Raw genomic sequence first — 20,707 nt, forward strand, 5'->3', positions numbered from 1 at the left:
GGTGAGGCTGATCTAAGAGGCTTGTGCAGACTAACTGGTGGGAGGGACTGATGCCTGCCCACTGGTGGGTGGACCTGGGTCTTGTCCATCTGGTGGGCAGGGCCATGTCAAAGGGTGTGTTTAGAGGTGGCTGTGGGTTCAGGAAGACCTTAAGCAGCCTGTCTGCTTATGGGTAGGACTGTGTTCCTGCCCTGTTAGTTGTTTGGCCTAAGGCATCCCAGCACTGGAGCCTACAGGGTGTTGGGTGGGGCCAGGTCTTGGTGTCAAAATGGCGGCCTCCTGGACAGCTTACACCAATCATTATTCCCTGGTACCTCCACCACGAGTGTGCTTGTCCCTGCACTGAGCCACAGCTGCCCCCCACTTGCCCAGGAGGCCCTCCAAGACCAGCAGGTAGGTCTGTCCCAGGTTCCTATGAAGTCACTGCTTTTTCCCCTGGGTTCCAGTGTGCACGAGACCTTGTGTGCACCCTCCAAGAGTAGTGTTTCTGTTTCCCCCCATCCTGTGGATTTCCTGTGATTAAGCACCGCTGGCCTTCAAATCCAAACATTCTGGGGACTCCTCCTCCTGATGCCAGACCGCCAGACAGGAGCCAGACATGGGACTCAGAACTCTCACTTCTGTGGGAGAACATCTGTGATATAATTTTTTTTAATAAATTTATTTTATTTTTGGCTGCATTGGGTCTTTGTTGCTGTATGTGAGCTTTCTCTAGCTGCAGAGAGCAGGGACTACTCTTTGTTGCAGTGCGTGGGCTACTCATTGCGGTGGCTTTTTCTGCAGAGCATGGGCTCTAAGAGTGCAGGCTCAGTAGTTGTGGTGCACGGGCTTCGTTGCTCCACGGCATGTGGGATCTTCCCAGACCAGGGCTCAAATCCATGTCCCCTGCATTAGCAGGCGGATTCTTAACCACTGTGCCACCAGGGAAGTCCATCTGTGATATAATTATTTTTCAGTTTATGGGTTGCCCACCTGGCAGATATGGAATTTGATTGTATCATGAATGCACCCTTCCTGCCATCTTGTTGTGGCATCTTCTTTGTCTTTGGAAGTAAAATATCTTTTTTGGCAGGTTCCAGTCCTTTTTTGTCAATGGTTGTTCAGCAGTTAGTTGTGATTTTGGGGTTTTCGTGAGGTAAGGTGAGCTCAGGTCCTTCTACACTGCAGTCTTGTCCTTGACCCCCAATAACATCTCTTAATCTTGGGCTACATCAAATCAGTACAATAGTGCTATAGTCTTTCTGATAGTTTTTCTTCACCAAGTCTCTGGAAATTTTCAAAGATCCAGCATTCCCACTCCCGGTTATTTTTCTGTGGTGCAGGAGGGCTCCTCGCTCCTAATACCTGAATCCTCCTTCTCCACCTCCCCTCCTCTTTCTCCCTCCCTCAGTCTCTTCCAGGCATTTGTGATGCTGGCCAGGTCTGACCCAACCAGAAACGCTCCAGTTTCTTCCTTTTCTATTTCTGTGGCTTTCCCAGAGCCAGAAAATGTTTTTGCCACACAAGTTCTGCTACTCCACAGAACTCAAAACACTAGCATGTGCTGTTGTATTCCGGTGTTGCTTTCAGTGACCAAACTATTTAAACCTCAGGGACTAATAGAAGAGTTACTATATTTTTCTTATGGGCTTTTGCATTTTCAAAACTCATCCTGAATGATCTGAATATTTGGGTTTTATTGATTGGGAAAGACTACAGAATCACTCTGTGGCTTAAATTTTATCCCATCTATAAGCCTTCTATATCATCTGCCATCTGGAATCTCTGAAGTGTTCTGTGTTAACTATATTTAAGAATTAGATATATACAATGGAATATTACTCAGCCATAAAAAGAAACGAAATTGAGCTATTTGTAATGAGGTGGATAGACCTAGAGTCTGTCATACAGAGTGAAGTTAGTCAGAAAGAGAGAGACAAATACCATATGCTAACACATATATATGGAATTTATGAAAAAAAATGTCATGAAGAACCTAGGGGTAAGACAGGAATAAAGACACAGACCTACTGAAGAACGGACTTGAGGATATGGGGAGGGGGAAGGGTGAGCTGTGACAAAGCGAGAGAGAGGCATGGACATATATACACTACCAAACGTAAGGTAGATAGCTAGTGGGAAGCAGCTGCATAGCACAGGGATATCAGCTCGGTGCTTTGTGACCACCTGGAGGGGTGGGATAGGGAGGGTGGGAGGGAGGGAGATACAAGAGGGAAGAGATATGGGAACATATGTATATGTATAACTGATTCACTTTGTTATAAAGCAGAAACTAACACACCATTGTAAAGCAATCATACCCCAATAAAGATGTTAAAAAAAAAAAAAGATTGTCCTCAAAATATTAAGATTAGAACTACCATATGACCAAACTATTCCACTTCTGGGTATTTATCTAAAGAATACAAAAACATTAATTTGAAAAGATATATGCACCCCTGTGTTCATTGCAGCATTATTTACAAAAAGCTAAGATATGGAAACAACCAAAATGTCCATCAATGAATGAATGGATAAAGAAGATGTGGTACACATACATAATGGAATACTATTCATCCGTAAAAAAAAGAATGAAATCCCATCATTTGTGACAACGTGGAGGGAACTTGAAGGTACTATGCTATGTAAAATAAGTCAGATGGAGAAAGACAAATACTATATGATTTCAGTCATATGTGGAAGGTGAAAAAACAAAGCAAATGAACAAACAAAAACAAACCCATAGATACAGAGATCAGATTAGTGGTTACCATGGGGGAAGGGGGTTGGGAGGTGGGTGAAATTGGTACAGGCAGTAAAGTCTGTGATGATGGATGGTAACTAGCCTTGTGGTGGTGGATCACTTTGTATTGTATACAGATGTTGAATTACAGCATTAGCTGTACACCTGGAACTTTAAAAAAAAGAATTGTACAGAGTACAACTATGTAAAAAAAGCATAGATAAAAAGCCTATGGGGGGGCTTCCCTGGTGGCACAGTGGTTGAGAGACCACCTGCCAATGCAGGGGACACAGGTTCATGCCCCGGTCCGGGAAGATCCCACATGCCGCAGAGCGGCTAGGCCCGTGAGCCATGGCCGCTGAGCCTGTGCGTCCGGAGCCTGTGCTCCGCAATGGGAGAGGCCACAACAGTGAGAGGCCCGCGTACCGCAAAAAAAATAAATTAAAAAAAAAAAAGCCTATGGGGACATGCATCCCAATATTAATTGTGATTAATTATGGGAAAGTAGATTCTGGGCAACTTCTTCATAATTTCCCTCCAATTTTCAACTTTACTACCATTAATACGTATTAATTTATTAGTTATAAAAGTGTTTTAAAAGGATAGAAAATATAAGTTTGTATATACTATATAAATCACATGTATGTAAAAAGTAGTATGTACATTAATAGCACTGTAAAGAAATGTACCAAAATATTAACAGTTTTGGGTAGTGGTACAATAGATGATTTTTATTCTCTTCCTTTTGCTAATCTGTATGTTCCAAGAATATATTTGTATATTCTTTATTCTTTTCATAATGGAAAATTTAATTTTCTCTTTAATAAAGTAAATAAAATTCTTCCAGGATGTACTAGGTATGGAGTTCCTTTTTCACTGACGTTCCCTGTGATGTAGAGAGTTCTTTTAATCTAAATATTCACCTTTATTTTTTTTTTCTGACTTGAGACAGCTTTCCCTAATTATGTTTTTGATCATTGGTTCTAGTCTAATTGTTCTTGCTTCTTTAATGGTTCTTGTTTTTGTATCCATTCAGCCAGTCTGTCTTTTGGCTGGAGAACTTATTCCATTTACATTTAAGGTAATTATGCATATGTGTGTTCTTATTGCCATTTTGTTAATTTTTAAATTGGTTTTCGTAGGTCTTTCTTCTCTTTCTTCTTTTGTTCTCTTCTCCTGTGATTTGATGACTATCTTTAGTGTTATGTTTGGATTCCTTTTTCTTTTTGTATGTATATCTATTATAGATTTTTGTTTTGCAGTTACCATGAGGTTTTTATATAAGTTGTTTTGAATTGCTGATCTCTTAATTTCAAATGCATTTTTAAAACCCTGCATTTGGACTTCCCTGGTGGCACAGTTGTTAGGAATCTGCCTGCCAATACAGGGGACACAAGTTTGATCCCTGGTCCAGGAAGATCCCACATGCCATGGAACAACTAAGCCCATGAACTGCAACTACCGAGCCTATGCTCTAGAGCCCACAAGCCACAACTACTGACCCCGTGCGCCACAGCTACTGAAGCCTGCACACCTAGAGTCCGTGCTCCACAACAAGAGAAGCCACTGCAATGAGAAGCCCATGCACTGCAATGAAGAGCAGCACCCGCTTGCCACAACTAGAGAAAAAGCCCACACGCAGCAATGAAGACCCAACACAGCCAAAAATAAATAAAAATAAATAATTTTTAAAAATCAGGGTAGAAATGACAAAAAAATGGACAAAAGATAAGAGCAGAAAAAAAATCTAAAACAAAAAAACCCTGCATTTGTACTCTCCTCACCTCACAATTGCCATTTTTGATATATCATATTTTACATCTAGTTGTTTTGTGTTATTTGCTTATTGTGGATACAGATGATTTTACTACTTTTGTCTTTTAATCTCCCTACTAACTTTGTGTGTGGGTGATTTCCTATCTTTAATGTATGTTTGCCTTTACTGGTGAACTTTTCATTTCATAGTTCTCTTGTTTCTAGTTGTGGCCTTTTCTTTTTCACCTAGAGAAGTTCCTTTAGCATTTGTTCTAAAGCTGGTTTGGTGGTGCTGAATTCTTTTAGCTTTTGTTTGTCTGTAAAGCTTTTGATTTCTCTGTCAAATTTGAATGAGAGCCTTGCTGGGTATTCTTGGTTGTAGGTTTTTCCTTTTCATCTCTTTAAATATATTGTGCCATTCCCTTCTGACCTGCAGAGCTTCTGCTGAAAAATCAGCTTATAGCCTTATAGAAGTTCCCTTGTGTGTTATTTGTTGCTTTTCCCTTGCTGCTTTTATTATTCTCTATTTATCTTTAATTTTTGTCATTTTGATTACCATGTATCTTAGTGTGTTCCTCTTTGGGTTAATCCTGTATGGGACTCTCCTTGCTTCCTGGACTTGGGTGACTGTTTCCTTCCCATGTAAGGGAATTTTTCAGCCATTATCTCTTCAAATATTTTCTCATACCCTTTCTCTCTCTCTTCTCCTTCTGGTACCCCTATAACGCAAATGTTGGTGCATTTAGTGTTGTCTCAGAGGTCTCTTAAACTGTCCTCATTTCTTTTCATTCTTTTTTCTGTTCAGCAACAGTGATTTCCACCATCTGTCTTGCAGCTCACTGATCCATTCTTCTGTATCATTTAGTCTACTATTGATTCCTTGTAGTGTATTTTTCATTTCAGTCATTGTATTCTTTATCTCTGTTTGGTTGTTCTTTATATTTTCTAACTCTTTTTTAAAAACTTCTAACTTCTTGCTCTGTGCATCCATTCTCCTTCTGAGTTCTTTGTTTATCTTTATGATCGTTACTCTGAACACTTTCTTGGATAGATTGCTTATCTCCACTTCACTTAGTTCTTCTTCTGGGGTTTTATCTTGTTCCTTTGTCTCTGCTGCCTCATTTTTTGTCTAAGTTACTTTTTGTATTTTTATGTATGTGGTAGGTTAGTTATGTTTCTTGACCTTGTAGAAGTGACCTTCTGTGGAAGATATCGTATGCGGCTCAGCAGTGCACTCCCCTCTTTTCACCTAAGCTATATGTTCTAGGGGTTCCCCCAAGAGGACTGTGTGGGTCCTTCTGTTGTGTTGGGCTGACTATGTGGGTGGTCTGGTAGGTTTGGTTGGCCTCTAGTCCAGTTGGCTGCTTGGATACTGCTGGCTGCTATTTAGTGGGGCCTGGCCACAAGGCCACTGATTGCAGAACCCTAGGGGGGCCCCAGAGCTACTGCTGGCTCACTGGTGGGTGGAGTCAGGATCCCAAAGACTATGGGGCTATTGCCCACCCACTGGCAGATGAAGCCAGGTCCTGGCCAGTGCCAGCTTACTGGCAGGCAGAGCTGGTTCCTGGAATCTGGCTGCAGGGCCTAGGGATCCCAAAGCTCATTTCAGATCATTGCAGGAGGGCCGGCTCCTGAAACAGTTGGATATGGGTCCCGGAATGTTCTAAAGTTTGCGTTGGCTTGCTACTGGTCAGGGTCAGGGCCCAACTGGTCCCAGGGTAGGGTCTGGCTTGCTGTTGTTGGGCTTGGACCACAGGCTGTGTGATTGTAGCTTTCTGGCCCCTGGTGGGTGAGGCTGGTCTAGAGGCCAGTGCATATTTCCTGGCAAGAAGGGCTGGTTCCTGCCACTAGTGGGTGGAGCTGGGTCCTGGCCCTCTGGTGGGCAGGGTCATGTCTAAGTGTGTGTCTGGAGGTAGCTGTGGTCTCAGGAAGTCTTTAGGCAGACTATCTGCTGATGGGTGGGACTGTGTCCCAACCAGTTAGTTGTTTGGCCTGAGGCATCCTAGCACTGGTGCCTACAGGCATTGGGTGGGGCCAGGTCTTGGTGCTAATGAGCCAAGATGGCAGCCATCTGCAGCAGTGTTCACAGATTTGGATGTTCCCTAATATGTCTGACACCAGTGTCTATGTCCCCAGGGTAAGCTACAGTTGCCCCCTGCCTCTCCCGGAGACTCTCCAAGACCAGCAGATAGGTCTGGCCCAGGCTCCTATGAGATTACCTCTTTTGACCTGGGTACTGGTGTGCATGGGGCTTTGTGTGTAGCCTTTAAGAATGATGTCTCATTAAAAGGATCATACACCATGATCAAGTGGGATTTATCCCAGGGATGCAAGGATTCTTCAATACACACAAATCAATGTGATACACCACACTAACAAATTGAGGAATAAAAGCCATATGATCATCTCAATAGATGCAGAAAAAGCTTTTGACAAAATTCAAACGTTTTATGAATTCAAAAGCTTTACCCATTTATGATAAAAACTCTTCAGAAAATGGGCATAGAGGGAACCTACCTCAACATAATAAAGGTCATATATGGCAAACCCACAGCAAACATCATACTCAGTGATGAAAAACTGAAAGCATTTCCACTAAGATCAGGAAGAAGACAAGGATGTCCACTCTCACCACTCTTATTCAACGTAGTTTTGGAAGTCCTAGCCACAGCAATCAGAGAAGAAAAACAAGTGAAAGGAATCCAAATTGGAAAAGAAGAAGTAAAACTGTCACTGTTTGCAGATGATATGATGCCACCAGAAAACTACTAGAACTAATCAGTGAATTTGGTAAGGTTGCAGGATACAAAATTAATGCACAGAAATTTCTGGCATTCCTATACACCAACAACAAAAAATCAAAAAGAGAAATTAAGGAAACACTCCCATTTACCATTGCAACAAAAAGAATAAAATACCTAGGAATAAACCTGCCTAAGGAGACGAAAGACTTGTACTCAGAAAACTATAAAACACTGATGAAAGAAATCAAAGATGACATAAACAGATAGAGAATATATCATGTTCTTGGATTGGAAGAAACAATATTGTGAGAATGACTATACTACCCAAAGCAATCTACAGATTCAAAGCAATCCCTATCAAACTACCAATGGCATTCTTCACAGAATTAGAACAAAAAATTTTACAATTTGTATGGAAACACAAAAGACCCTGAATAGCCAAAGTAATCTTGAGAAAGAAAAACGGAGCTGGAGGAAACAGGCTCCCCAACTTCAAACTATACCAAAAAGTTACAGTAATCAAGACAGTATAGTACTGGCACAAAAACAGAAATATAGATCCATGGTACAGGATAGAATGCCCAGAGATAAACCCATGCACATATGGGCACCTAATTTATGACAAAGGAGGCAAGAACATACAATGGAGAAAAGACACCCTCTTCAATATGTGGTGCTGGGAAAACTGGACAGCTGTATGTAAAAGAATGAAATTAGAACATTCCGTAACACCATACACAGAAATAAACTCCAAATGGATTAAAGACTTACATGGAAGACCAGACACTATAAAACTCTTAGAGGAAAACATAGGGAAAACACCCTTTGACATAAACCACAGCAAGATCTTTTTTGACCTACCTCCTAGAGTAACGGAAATAAAAAGAAACATAAGAAAATGAGACTTAGTTATACGTAAATGCTTTTGCACAGCAAAGGAAACCATAAACAAGACAAAAAGACAACCCTCAGAATGGAAGAAAATATTTGCAAATGAAACAACAGACAAGGGTTTAATCTCCAAAATATACAAACAGCTCATGGAGCTCAATATCAAAAACAAAACAAACGATCCAGTTAAAAAATGGGTGGAAGACCTAAATAGACATTTCACCAAGGAAGACATACAGATGACCAAGAGACACATGAAAAGACGCTCAACATCACTAATGGAGAAATGCAAATCAAAACTACAATGAGGTATCACCTCACGCTGGTCAGAATGGCCATTATCAAAAAATCTAGAAACAATAAATGCTGGAAAGGGTGTGGAGAAAAATGAACCCTCCTGCACTGTTGGTGGGAATGTAAATTGATACAGCCACTATGGAGAACAGTATGGAGGTTCCTTAAAAAACTAAAAATAGAATTACCATATGACCCAGCAATCCCACTACTGGACATATACCCTAAGAAAACCATAATTCAAAAAGAGACATGTACCACAATGTTCTTTGCAGCACTATTTACAATAGCAAGGACATAGAACCAACCTAAATGTCCACTGACAGACAAATGGATAAAGAAGATGTGGCACATGTATACAATGGAATATTACTCAGCCATAAAAAGAAATGAAATTGAGTTATTTGTAGTGAGGTGGATGGACCTAGAGTCTGTCATACAGAGTGAAGTAAGTCAGAAAGAGGAAAACAAATACCATATGCTAATGCATATATATGGATTCTGAAAAAAAAATAGTACTGATGAACCTAGTTGCAGGGCAAGAATAGAAAGGTAGACATAGAAAATAGACTTGAGGACATGGGGTGGGAGGGAGTAGCTGGGGTGAAGAGAGAGTAGCATCGACATATATACACTACCGAATGTAAAATAGTTGGCTGGTGGGAAGCAGCAGCACAGCACAGGGAGATCAGCTTGGTGCCTTGCAGTGACCTAGAGGGGTGAGATAGGGAGGGTGGGAGGGAGTCTCAAGAGGGAGGGGATATGGGAACATGTGTATGCATATGGCTGATTCACTTTGTTGTGCAACAGAAACTAACACAGTATTTTGAAGCAATTATACTCCTATAAAGATCTATTAAAGAAAGGAGAAAAGAAAAAAAAGAATGAAGTCTCTATTTCCCACAGTCCTGTGGGGCTCCTGCAATTTAGCCTCACTGGCCTTCAAAACAAAATGTTTTGGGGGCTTTTCTTCATGGTGCTGGACCACGAGGCTGGGGAGACTGACATGGGTCTCAGAACTCTCACTCGTGTGGAAGAACCTCTGCAATATAATTATTCTCCTGTTTGTGGGTCACCCCTCAGGGATATGTGATTTTATCACAGTTCTACCCCTCCTGCCTGTCTCATTGTGGTTCCTTCTTTATGTCTGTAGTTGCAGAAGATTTTTTCTGGTAGATTCTAGTCATTTTCATCAATGATTGTTCTGCAGATAGTTGTGATTTTGGTGTCCCTGTGAGCTCAGTGTCTTTCTACTCCACCATCTTCACTGTTTTCCCAAATTTCCTCAGTTTTTGTTTGTCTGAGGAAATATTTATTTCTCCTTCACTTTTGAAGGATGATTTCTCTGAATATAAAATTATGTATTGACAATTTCTTTCAACACCTTGAATGTTTCAGTCTTAATTTCTTTTTGCTTGTATGGTTTCTGATGAGAAGTTTGCTCTAATCTTTGTTCTATAGTGAGGTGTTCCTTTCCCCTGGAGACTATGCTACTGTTAGGGATAATAAGAGTCTGGATAGGTTTGAAGATGCCTACTCTTTTCTTCTCCCATCCAGGCTAGACAAGGATCTTCCTCAGATTATCCCTGTGGGAACCTGGTGAGGTTCCTGGAGTGACAGTCCATATAATCATGGTCCACACTTCCCCTGCCCATGGCTGAGGGGGCCAGCAGAGTGTCTCACTCTCACACAAGTCTGCACTCAGATTACTCTAGTTCATCAAACTGATGATTTAAGTGCTTCTACCAGCTCACTGATTCTAATGGCTTTTACTCCCGGAAAGCAAATCTTGGGATGCATCTCTCTCTCCAGAGTTCAGTATAGTGGCTTGTCATGTGACCTCAGTTATCTGATGGCTCCAAGAAGAGTCAATTATGTTCCCTTTGTCCAGCTTTTTCCTGTATAGATGGGTTTGATGACTTCTAGGCTCTTTACAGTTTGGAGCTTGGTGTTTGTTTGTTTGTTTCTTAAAGTTGCTTGAACAGGGACTAATTGCTTACTATAAGAACTTTGTGTGTATGCTTCTCAGACTGAAACCCCAGTGGATGTGAGTTAAAATCCAAGCCCTAACCCCAGTTTGTTCAGCCACGGATTCTCTCTTCTTCCTTCTCTCATGTAAGGTGAGAGTTGGATTAAACCAGGGCTGAGGTTTTGCCGTGTGAGAGAGGGGCAGAGAGTTGATGGTGTATGCAAGGGAGCAAGTGTAATGGCAAATCATAAAATCCACGCTTGGTAAGTAAATAGGAGAGTGAGGGTTGGTGAAAAAGCAATAGAACCTGTTGTAGGTCCTGGTTTCACTTATGTAGTTATTTCTCTTCTCAGAAATTATTAATGACTTCTTTATTTAATAATTTCAATTGAAATGAACAACTATTTTGGGACCATCACTAGGCAGAGCACTGTGTTAGTTGATGTGGCACAAAAAATATATGTGTGCCATCCAGGGGAAGTAGACATGTAACTCAAGGAGAATTGATTTGGGAGTGAATCTAGACTCTTCAGTTGACCATTCAAAAGTCTCCACAATGGGATGATAAGCCATTTTTTGGTTTTATCACCCCCACTTCCCTGAACAATTCTAGTGTGAGTCCATCATTATTCCTTGAACTTGCTTTCCCTTTCTTCCTCCTCTGCACCTTTGTAATAGGGACAGGGCAGGTGTGTAGCCTTTGGCAGGCGGCCATTACCACTACCATTACCAGGCAGCTGTTACCTGGAGACTGTTAGAGCAAGACTGCTAGCCCAGCGGTTGGAGGTTCCATCTGGCCAAAGTTCAGGCCGGTCGTGGTTGTCTGGCAGAGAGTGAGGTATGAGGCAGATCCTGGGCTTCTCCCCAGGGCTCTCCAGGCCCTCCGGCCTTGGACTGGCGGGTGAACTGGGGGGCCCAGGGAACAGGCTGGGGGCTGTGTCCTGTAGGGCTCCAGAGCCCTTGCCAAGGCTGTCCACTGGCCGGGCCCAGGCCTTGAGGCAGCAGTGAACCTCTCCCCCATCCCTGACTCTGTGACCTAAAGGCAGCTGCAGTCTGCATGGGACGCAGTCTGCGGGACCTGGCCCCTGCTGTTTGGGCAACTGGAGGAGCCTAAGGGCCAGTTGGGTCCTGGGCACCTGGTTCCCTCAGTGATGATGGCTGGTCAGGGTCTGGGGACCTGACCCTGAGGGCATCACCAGCTGAGATCCGCTTCTTCAGCTGGGCCTGGGCACTGGCAGGAGGAACCAGCCTGGGTGCCGGATGAATGCTCCTGAGCAGGGTAATTGACCCCCACAGGGACCCCCTCCTCTCAGCCAGGACCTGGACCTTGGAGGGTGAAACCTGTGCCTTGGGACCTTGCCGTATCTTGTCAGAACAGAGAATAACATTTGTTTGGTGGGGATTAACAGGAACATCATTACCTGACTGTGACCTGACCTCAAGAACAAAGAATCTGACACCAAGAATTATGCAACAACTAACCTCGCCCCTCCCTCACCTTTCCTATAAAAGGGCTTTGCTGAAATATTTCAGGGAGTTTGGCTTTTTTTTTAAATTTATTTATTTTCTTTTATTTTGCGGTACGCGGGCCTCTCACTGTTGTGGCTTCTCTCGCTGTGGAGCACAGACTCCGGACGCGCAGGCTTAGCGGCCGTGGCTCACGGGCCCAGCCGCTCCGCGGCATGTGGGATCTTCCCGGACCGGGGCACGAACCCGTGTCCGCTGCATCGGCAGGGGGACTCTCAACCACTGTGCCCCCAGGGAAGCCCGAGTTTGGCATTTTTAAGGCATGAATCACCCATCTTTTGCGTGGCCCTTCAATAAACCTTTCTCTGTTTCGAATTCCGATGTTTTGGTATTGTTTGGCCTCACTGTACGTCAAGCAGAGGACTTGCGTTCAGTAACACATTAGCATGCTGGTGATATTCTCCCTGGAATGCCTACCTGTGTGCCTTCCCCCAGTAAAACTCACATGCCATCCTGAGTTCAAATGACGATTCCAAGAAACTTTTCTGATTTCTTTAGCAGGAAGTTGTCCCCTCTCCTCTGAACTGTTCATACAGCATCTGTCACACCCATAAACTTGTCTCACCTTTTCCAGCAGACAACATGGATATTCTCCTATCTGTAAGAAAGTGTGCCTGCTCTCAGTATAAAGCAGTAAGCCTTTAAGGAAAAGAGGAAAAACAAGCTTACAACCAAATGGTTAAAATCAGTCACTGCCTTGGGTTTTCTTGTTGTCATGGACACTGTATTTTCTATTGTTGGTAACTCTGGTATCTATGGTGACCCCCACACTTAGAGCTAGAACCTAAGAAAGGCTAGAGATGGGATTGGAGGTGGCTCACTTCATATTTCAATGAAGAGAGGAAGGCAGGTATAGGGAAACATAAATTGGGAAAAGAATAAAAATAAATGTGTGGTTTTCTAATGACTTTCCTCTTGCAACAAATACATTTTAAGTTGGGTTAAATCTTGTTTTATATCTATTCCATTTATTCCCTTGCAATATAATTCCCTTCACCTTGTGACTCCCCCCTCATCACCTTACAATCCATGGTAGCTCTTAAAATAATTGATTGACTATGAAAGGTAGGGAAAAGTAATCTCGGCAAAAAATAGATATTTCAAGGGATATGTACTACGTGTGGTATATATAGGACAACACTGAAGATGAGATTGAGGGTAAGCTCTCTGATCCCCCTTCTAATAAGTGGATGACACCCAGATGGAACCCTCTAACTCAAGTGATGAGACATGGAGGCAAGGGTGTTAGGGACAAATGAGAGGCTTTCAACACATGAGCTACCTTTTGCTCAGCACTGGCTTTAGCCAACATAAAGCAGCAGACTTAGGAAAGGTAGGGTATAGCCCCAGCTGGCATCTGGAATAGTCCACTACCTGGAGTTAGCCAAATTGTGATAGTCTCCACACAAGACCACTTTCATTTCTGACATCAACTGTAAATTTGTGTGTTCTCCCAAACCACCCTCAGGTTTGATAATTCATTAGACTCATAGAGCTCACCAAAAATTATTTTACTCATGATTAGGGTTTATTACAGGGAAAGGATACAGATTAAAATCAGCAAAGGAAGGAAACACATAGGTCAGAGTCTGAGAGGTTCCACAGGTGAAGCTTCTGTTGTCCTCTTCCCATGGAGTCATGTTACCCTCTCCGTATTGATGTAGGACAATACAAAGTATTGCTAATCACAGAAGGTCACCAGAGCCCAGAGTCCAGAGTTTTTATTGGGACTTCATTAAGAAAGCAGAATTGATGGATTGACTGCCTACTTGGTTGAACTCAGTCTCCAGGTCAACTGATACCATATTGCCCCAAAGCACTCACTCCAAATCACATGGTTGTTCTTATGGCATGGCCATCCCCTACCCTAAAGCTCTTGTGTGTGCCAAGCCCCACTTTCAGATTCAATGTGGTCAGCCCCTGCCTTAAACAAAGACACTTCTATTAAATATGGCAAAGATTACCCCCCAAAAGCCAAGGCATAGGCCAGACTTCATTTTGCAGAAGGCCAAATTCTTTGCTACACAGCCACACAGCAAATTAGAAACAGTGAGTTAATTCACAGGATGATAGTTTTGCCCAACAGAGAAAAACAGAGATAAAATTCCCTTGGTGGGAGAGCATGGTTCTGCTTTACTTTTCTTTCTTGCCAGGGTTGCTGAATTGTAAAACTGGAAATGCAAGTTTATATCAATTGGCCTTCTAGCCTAAGAACTGAGTGAGTTAAAGATACTAATAGCAAAGAGGCCTATAGTGAAGGCAAAATGTTTTCCTTATCCACAATCCAAACACTAAGATTAGACTGATTATTCTTTGTTTAAAAATTAGTGAAAAGAAACAAACTAATGTGGCAGCTAAGAAAATATTTTATGACTAAGAGATGGAGAATCAAGATAAAAAGTGCAGAGTTCTTTGGGAAAATATCTAATTCAAGAAGGAAGAGCATGTTCCAGAAAACACCTGCAATGCGTTCTCAATATAATTAAGGTATGTACTCAAAGTAAGAGGTGAATGAAGTGTGATAATATCGCAGAGGTGATGAGGTAGGTGGCTGATGAGCAATCATAAATGGGGGTTAAAAGAAAAGGAAGAGTTTAGTTACAGAATTTAAATCTTCAAAAGATCAGTAGATTGGAATCAAACCTGTATAAAATCAAATCAGTGATAGGAAGAGAAAATTGAGAAGTTTCCCAGAATATAGAGGAAAAGATGTAAGATGAAAAAGATGGGAGAAAAAATAGTAGACACTGAGGAGGGAGGAAGGAGCCCCAGCATCAGATAATTGGTGATTGTGAAGATTAGATGCAAAGCACAGACATATCAGGGGATAAAAAGAAGAAACTTTTCTTGATCTGAAGAAAAAACCTAGCAGAAGAAAAAAATAATTTTTAAGATTATATGTCTACTCTCCAAGATGGCCCCTAAAGATCTCTGCCTGCTGGTATTCACATCGACTTAGGGTAGGTCTGTGTGACCAATGAAACACGGCAGAAGTGATAGTCTGTCGCTTCCAAGATTAGTTGTTGTTTTTTTTTTTTGCGGTACGCGGGCCTCTGACTGTTGTGGCCTCTCCCGTTGCGGAGCGCAGGCTCCGGACGCGCAGGCCCAGCGGCCATGGCTCACGGGCCCAGCCGCTCCACGGCATGTGGGATCTTCCCGGACCGGGGCACGAACCTGTGTCCCCTGCATCGGCAGGCGGACTCTCAACCACTGCGCCACCAGGGAAGCCCCCCAAGATTAGTTTATAAAGACACTGTAGCTCTGTCTTGGCAGTTCTTTCTGTTGGATCACTCTCTGCTGAGGAATCAAGATACCATGTCATGTGCAGCTTTATGGGGAGGCCCATAAGGGGAGGAACTGAGGCCCTCCTACCAGCAGCCATGTGATGACCCTCCTGCTCTAGCCAGTCTTCAGGTGACTACAGCCCCCAACAACATCTGGACTGCAACCTCAAGAGAGATACTGTGATAGACCCGTCCAGCTAAGCTCTTCCCAGATTCTTGGAGAGAAAATGTTTTTTGTTTTAAGCTGCTAAATTTTGGGGGTAATTTGTTGTGGAGCAATAGGTAAATAATGCAACCAGCCATAAAGTAGAGGTGGGAGATTGAAGGGAGTTTAGGAGATAACTGGAAAGAGAGAGAAAATCCAAGTGATTAGAACATATCTAAATGTTAATGGGAAATTTCAGTAGACAAGGAGAAAGCGTGGGGATACTGTATGGAGAAGCGGATGTGTAATAGAATAAGGTTCCTGAGATGGAGGGTGGGGTGGGATGCAGGGGGCTGGTATAGGGATTGACTTTCAATAAAAGCAGGAGCATTTTTAAGGTACTCACACTCAAATGCTCATTTGCCTGCCCACTTAGGCATTTGAGTTTGAGATCCTATGAGAGAGGCAAAACTCTAACAAGCTTAATTGAGAAAATACAAACATATAACGTTAATAACAAAAAAGGGAATATTATGGGAAATATGAATGAGATTAAAACCGTTGTAAGCAAAATGATATACCATTCTAAACTGAATTCAGGTGAGGTTTTCTCCTAAGACAGTTATTAATTATTAATTGCCAGAATTGTTTCATAGAATAGAAAAGTCAGAATAATAAACATGAGAGAAATGGAAACAGCTGCCAGAGAATCACATCAAGAAAGGTGTTGGACATGTATGATTTCACAGATTATTTCATTTAAACTCTAAAGTTGTGTTGTCCAGTACAATAAGCGACAAGTCCCATGTAACTATTTAAATTTAAATTAACCATTTAAAATTAAATACAATTTAAAATTCAGTTTCTCAGTTGCACTAGTCTCTTTTCAAGTGCTAAATAGCCAAATGTGGCTAGTGACTGCCATATTGGACAGCACTGATAGAGAACATTTCCATCATCGCAAAAAGTTTTATGGGCCAGTGTTGCTCTAAAGGAATAGATAATTTTTGTCTGATAATTTTTGTTTCCAGGCACATAAAGAGGCCATGAGTCTTCCAATTTATTTTGTGAAACTATAATAACTTTGATGCCAAACACTGCCAAGATGACATCACAAAAGTTAGAAATCCATCTTGTATATGAATAGATGTAGACATTCTGAATAAACCTCTGGTACTTCAAATCTAGGTACTCATTCAGGAATAATCCAACACTGACATTCTGGAAGTATAGTACAAGGATTTTATAATAATAGGAAATTCATTAATATAATTTAACACATCAGTAGAGAAAAGGAGAAAAACATATTTGTCTTTACAAATACAAAACAAGTATTTGATAAAAATTAAATAGTCATTCCTAAATAAACTGAGACAAGAAAGAACTTTGTTCAGTGTGCTAATGCATAACCTTCTCAGACATCAACATCTTCCCAAACCTCATCCCAAATAGCCCAACCTATATTTAATGATAAAATACCACAGGCATTCCAATTACAATAAAGAATAAGACAAAACCAAGTCTGCTCTCATTTCTATAATTTAATATTGCTCTAGAAGTTTCAGTATATAATAATAAAAGAGTAAGAGGTATAAATAAAGGAAAGGAAGAGAGAACTTTTATCATAAATTTTTAAGACAATGTGGATATTTACCTAGGAAAGTCCAAGAGAATCAATTACAAAATAATATGAAAGTTCAGTGTGATAGTTAATTTTATGTGTCAACTTGAGTCAACTCAGGGATGCCCAGGGAACTGATCAAACATTCATTCTGGGTGTGTCTGTGAGGGTGTTTCTGGAAGAGATTAGCATTTGATTCAGTAGACTGAGTAAAGAGATTTGCCCTCATCAATGTGGGGGCATTATCTAATCTGTTGGGGGCCCCAGCCAGACAAAAAGGCAAAGGAAGAGTGAATTCTTTCTCTGCTCTTGAGTTGGGAATTTCAACCTCTCTTGCTATCAGAGCTTCTGGTTCTTGGGTCTTTGGACCCTGGGACTTAACCTCAGGCTGGATCTCCAGACTCCCAACTAGGGCTGATTGCATTGTTGGCTTTCTTTGTTCTCCAGCTTACACATGGCAGACTGTGGGACTGCTTTGGCCTCCCTAACTGTGTTAGCCAATTCCTATAATTAAATTTCCTCTTATATATCTCTCTATAAATCCTATTGATTCTGTTTCTCTGGGAACCCCTGATTTATACATTCAGTAAGGCATGAGAAAGGTAAGCTGGCCCCTGACAGCCAAGTTCTGACCTCACAGCCAGGCCGTGGTGTTTTCCCATTGAACAGAGATTATTATTTCATTCAGACAAGGCCACTCTGTGACCCTGATGGATCAAGACAAAACCTAAATCTCTCCATAATCATGTATGAACCCAGACAAAAACATGAACATTGTCTAAAACATGAAAATAACCAACAGCCTCCATCCAGGCTAAGAGACATGACTCTGCTTATTTACCTCAGTTCATTCCTCCTGCCTTCTAGACAAGAATGATTCAGATACCTAATCACAGAATTGTCTCTGTTTCATGACAGTATCCAATCCAGAGCAAAGCCCTGCTTCCTGAGCCCTCCCCCAAATCACCTCACATAAGTCCCAATCCTGTCAGTCCTTTATAACATCCTCCTACTGAGATACCCATGGTTCCCTTTGCTGTGCGTTTTCCCTTGTTTTAATGAACAACAAACCCAATTTGTTTAACTACAGGTATGTTCCTGGAGGTCTTCAGCTGATGGACATTGGCAAGTGACTATTAAAAAACACAGGTGCATATAGTTACACAAGATGTTATCATTGGGATATCTCTGTATTATTTCCTACAACTGCATGTGAATTTACAATTATCTAAAAGAATAATAATAAAAAAATGTACAACAATAACAACAGTTAACAGCATCAACAACCATAAATCTTCCTATATCCTCCAATAACCAATAAGGAAAACACAATGGAAAAAGCACACACACAGAAGTTTATGCATTTTTTAAAGTCCTGAAGGGAAATACAACTAAATATTAACTATGGTTACCTCCTAGTTTGTAGAACGTGGAGTGATTTTCTTTCTTTAATTGACCTATTCTCCATACTTTCAATGATGAACATACAGCATTTTAACAGCCAGGTTGTTATTTTCTGAAAGGAGTGACTAACAGGAGATAGTTGAAATTCTAAAATGAGATCACTGTGTTTGGAAATCATAAGGGTATAGAAAATAGGCTGCAGAACTGAAAGAATCCTCCAGATTTTCAGTGTTTTCCAGCTCACAGGGAGCTCATGCCTGCTCCCAAATGGGATGGAACAGGGGAGGTGGCAGATGAGGGCACAAGTAAAGCTGATGTCCGAGATGCGACAACTCTTCCCACTTGTTCTGACAACACAGATGCTCCTTTCTGCTTCTGGGCCAGCAAAAGCATCACATGGCATTTTCAGGCCTCTTAGATCCTGGCCTTAAGTGTGGCCATTGACAATGTTGAATTTTACCCAAGTCCTATATTCCTGGAAAACTGTGATGATTAAGAAATTCTCCCACCCCTTTGTGTTTGGGAAACAAAAGGTGCTTACTGCAAAGAACCACCCTTCCCCATAAAATTTAGACAGGACTCACAGATGCCTCCCTTCCACCCTGTTTACCTAAAGGCCCCTCTAATTTTCCATTCTTTGCCTCACAAACAATTGGCTAAACTGCTTGCTCCCACTAATTGGAACAAAATGCTTGTTTACCAAACTCTAGTTAAGATTCTCTCCTTTCCCCAGGTGCTTGATCTTTGGTCCACCCTCAGCCTGAGCTAAGACACAGCCCATCCTCAACAGCCCCTCCTGTGTATAGGCTGGCATGAGGGTAAAATATTCTCTAACCTACAATCTAGCCACTCCCCTTCACCCCTTGTCCCCTCATGGTTCTTTCTCGCTTGTTTACTCCTCCCTGTAAAAGAAAACTTCTTTTTGCCTAAACCCTGGGACACTTGCAGACTTTATGGTCAAAGTTAATCCCTACTGCAATAGTCCCTTCCCTTCCTTTACAATAAACATGTTGCATAAGATCTCTCCTTACTAAGTACAGATTCCTTTTTTACTTAACTCCATATAAATACGAAAGAAAATAATACAAAAGTGAAACACCAAATTCCACTTACGTGTAAGGATGGGAGTCAATATGAACATCCACTCACAGGAAGAAGTTCCAGAACCCAAACTTTAGTTGAAAATAAGGCACCTACATGGATGGAACCAATAACAGCAACAACCCAGGGCGGAGAGATGTAAGAATGTGGTATGAAAAGTGCCACATTGCAAGCCAAAGAGAAAAGGGTGTCAGCTCCAAAACCTGACTGTAAGTATTGCTGGGAAATATTATAAAGCATGCAGAATAAAAAGATGATCCATTCTATATAAGCTTAAATCTAGAGAAAAAGTGTTCTAGGAGACAAGCTTTGTTGTTGCAAAATCTGTGTAGGATTTTCTTGGTTTGCCAGTTTTCCTGAGAGAATATTTTTTGCATGTGGTTTTTTTTCCAACGCCACATTTTCAAGCTCATGTTGTTCTGGTGAACAAAAACAAGACTCTGATTTGGTTTGACACTTCATGCAGAGCAGAATGTCAGCTCTCTGAAAAAAAATGATGTTCCACCTGTAGGAGGATTATTAAAAGGCATAAAACTTTATATCCATTAAGCAAAAACAGGCTGATAGTTATGCTTATTAAGGGTAATTATAGCATTTAACCTTGAGGGCATGAATTGGTCAAGTGGGTAATTTAATCTGGCAGACATCAAAATTATGTTTAAATAGTACAGAAAGGAGACAAAGCATGCAAAGATGGTTGTGGGATGAGCTCAAAAACTTTTTGAACACCTTTCCAAGTCTTGTAACTATTTCCTTTTATTTCTTATTTCTCTCCCTACTTTGAGTCAGTTTCATCTGTAGATTGTGGCTTTTGGGAAAATTAGGGACTGTTCTCACTCAAGTGCGATTATAATCACTTCAGTTTATTGTCATCCACTGAATATCTGAACTCCATAGCCACTCAGATTTAGTGGGTCTTCCTATGAATTAGCAAAGTGGGGAGGAATTGAGTGACTGAAAGTTAATTCCTTGGTTTCTGTTTGGGTTATAGAGCTCAGTGTTTCTGAAAAATTGATCAAATAAAGGACATGGTACTCATCTGAGTAGTCCTAATATTTTCTTCGAGAAACAAGCTATAAGACATTACAGCAGCTGGGCCTCATTTTTCTCATATGTAACACAGGAATTTGCATTAGATATTTTTTTTGAGAGAGAATCTCTAAGTAACAATGGGGAAACTTGAGCCACAGTCAACACATACTAATGGAAATTAGACTCAGCCATGATCCACCTCTTTCCTTCTGGTTTTA

This window comes from Pseudorca crassidens, chromosome 15, assembly GCF_039906515.1.
Source record: "Pseudorca crassidens isolate mPseCra1 chromosome 15, mPseCra1.hap1, whole genome shotgun sequence".
In the NCBI taxonomy this organism is placed as follows: domain Eukaryota; kingdom Metazoa; phylum Chordata; class Mammalia; order Artiodactyla; family Delphinidae; genus Pseudorca; species Pseudorca crassidens.